The sequence below is a fragment of the Chiloscyllium plagiosum genome, chromosome 14 (genome assembly GCF_004010195.1).
Source record: "Chiloscyllium plagiosum isolate BGI_BamShark_2017 chromosome 14, ASM401019v2, whole genome shotgun sequence".
Taxonomy (NCBI): domain Eukaryota; kingdom Metazoa; phylum Chordata; class Chondrichthyes; order Orectolobiformes; family Hemiscylliidae; genus Chiloscyllium; species Chiloscyllium plagiosum.
Window position 1 is genome coordinate 5,798,517 of NC_057723.1, and position 3,125 is coordinate 5,801,641.

Here is a 3,125-nt window from a genome sequence, read left to right on the forward strand (position 1 = left end):
TTTCTATTTATATGTTTGGGTTTCTTTAGTTGGTGATGTCATTTCCTGTGGTGATGTTATTTCCTGTGGTGAAGTCACTTCTGGTTCCTTTTCTCAGGGGGTGGTAGATGGAGTCTAACTCGATGTGTTTGTTGATAGAGTTCCGGTTGAAATGCCATGCTTCTAGGAATTCTCATGCGTGTCTTTGTTTGGCTTGTCCTAGGATGGATGTATTGTCCCAGTCGAAGTGGTGTCCTTCCTCATTTGTATGTGAGGATACTAGTGAGAGAGGATCATGTCTTTTTGTGGCTAGTTGGTGTTCATGCATCCTGGTGACTAGTCTTCTGCTTGTTTGTCCAATGTAGTGTTTGTTACAGTCCTTGCACGGTATTTTGTAAATGATGTTAGTTTTGCTCATTGTCTGTATAGGTCTTTGAAGTTCATCAGCTGCTGTTTTAGTGTGTTGGTGGGCTACCATGATGCCAAAGGGTCTGAATAGTCTGGCAGTCATTTCTGAGATGTCTTTGATGTAGAGGAGAGTGGCAAAGGTTTCTGGACTTGTTTTGTCTGCTGGTTTGGGTTTGTTGCTGAGAACAACAGACTCCATAAATACAACCGGGAAATTTTGCATCAAAAATCTTTGAAATTTCTCAGCATTGCTTCGCATGAGGTCCACTGAAGATGTTGCCTAGTAAGGTAATAAAACGTCTGGAAATGAACCTCTCAGCTCAGCAAGCAAACCTACATCCAAAAGAGGTGATCAAATTCTCCAAAGCGGACAGGAAAAGCAGGATGATGGTAAATCATGATGTAAGTTGTAGGTTTGGAATCCAAGTCTGCAAATTTACAAGAATGGTTCCAGAAATAGAAACTTCACTTATGAGTAAAAATTAAAGAAGTTGAGACTATTCTCATTGGGGAGAAGAAAGCTGAGCGGAGATTAGAGGTTTTCCAAAACCTGAGTGGTCTGGGTAGTGTAGATAGGGAGAATCATTAAATGAACAAATTAAACAGTGTAGATTTAAAATGATGGGCAATAAAAGCATGGGTGATGTGAGAAAATATATTTTCATGGAGCATGTACTTAGTGACCAATAGTTTGCCAGGTTATGGGAAGCAGATAGTAGATTGCACAAGGAAATGACATTCATTGCAACAGCCTGTGCAGGGATGATGGGCTCAATGGCCTCTGTCTGTACTGCAATGACTCTGTGAAGTAATCTTTTCATCAGTTGGACAAAGACTGAATTTGCATGATTGGAGGGGATGATGATGTTATACAGTAGTGCAACACAGAAAGAGGCCAGCTATATTTTATTTTAAGAAGAAGCTGGAGTTCTTTCTCTGGGAGAAAGGAGAAAACTTGGGGTAAGATTTGACAGAAATTTTCAAAATTACAGGAGTCTGGACAGATGAGGTAGGGAGAATCTTTGTAAAAAGACATAGTTTGAAAGTGATTTGCTACCACGTGAGAATAAAACCTTTGTTACAGAGAGTTGACCGATTTTGCAACACACAGCCTTCAAGTGAGGAGGCGCGTTCAATTGGGGCATTTAAGAGGGGCATTGGGAGATTATTTTAATAGCAGCAGCGTGCAAGGTGAGGGGAGAAAGACAGGAAGAAAGTGAGGACTGCAGATGCTGGACATTAGAGTCGAGAGTGTGGTGCTCGAAAAGCACAGCGCGTCAGGCAGCATCCGAGGAACAGGAGAACCGACGTTTCGGGCTTGAACCCTGAAGACAGCAGTTGGGCTCTCAGTCAAAATGCTCAGACAGCGAAAGGCTTCTGGCCTTAACAGCATTGTTATCTATTTTCATTCTTCCATTCTTTGCCAATTCGCATTTCCAGTGTGTCCTTGAGCCGTCAGTAATCAGATCATTACTGTGTCTCTGAAACTTGAAGATGCGTGGCCCCAGTGAGAGTGACAGCCTTGAGACGGGAGAGAGGAGGCAGCGCCCCCTCCTGGCATCTCTCGTGAGAAATGGAACGAGGTGATTTCAGGTTAAAATACATTGGGGGGTTTTTAATTTCCTTAAACCTGGACCAAAAATCCCCGTGCAAATGTCAATAGTCTCTTTTTGCCGATGTTGGACGATCCACTTCAAAAGCAACACCTTTTATGTATAATTATCGCTTGGAATAATGGAGAAATAACAGGGTAAACGTTGTTTGGAAAGTGTGCACATTTCCCGGTGGGGCAACAAACGAAGTTACTGAAGGAATAAAACGCCGGGCAGCACCTGGATACGAACGCGCGACCAGGGGACTTAAGTACAAGCCGAAGTAACTACTGCACTATAGCCGGCGTTGGAAAACCGGCTCCTGCAAAATCTATTTCATGACTGGCATCAGAAGCATACTGTTTCTGGAAAGGATGCTGTATAGTGTTTTTCAAACCTCAAATGGAAATTCACAGTCTCCTGCCTTCCTGCCTATCCCCTTACCTCTAACCACCGCTTCTCATTCTTTTTCTCTCTCTGCCTGCACATTCAGCACACATTCACATTTTTCACCACCTTCCCCAGACAAAACCATTATTTTCAGTGAGAACAGCAAATGTTGGCATTGCCTGTGACACTCATATACATCTCAGAAATACAATTTTTAAAAATAATTGAAACAGCATAGAAGATGCATCACCTTGTGCCACTGCTCCACTTCCTCTCTGTAATCCTTCACATTCTTCCTTTTCAAATAATAGTCTAATTCCTTCTTGAATGTCTCAATTGACCTACCTCCACCAGACTCTCAGACAACGAATTTAGGATGATATCCACTCGCGCATGAAAAAATAATTCTGCATGTCGCCATTGCTTTTTTCGCCAGTTACCTTAAACTTGTGTACAGACCTTTCCCTAGGCTTTTCCTATCAACTCTGCCCAGTCCCCACATGTTTCTAAATATTTCTGTTAAATTGCAATGGGTGGTGTTGTAAGAAATAACGAGGTTGCAGCTGTACAAGACTTTCGTGAGATTACAAAGGGAATGCTGTGTGTAGTTCTGTCCTTTCTACCAAAAAAAACGTAGGATGAAAATTTGCTTCGTTAACTCTGATTTCTCTCCACAGATGTTGCCAGACCCGCTGAGCTTTCACAGCAGCTTCTGACTGTCTTTGTGTCGATGAAGATTTACTTGAATAGTTCATG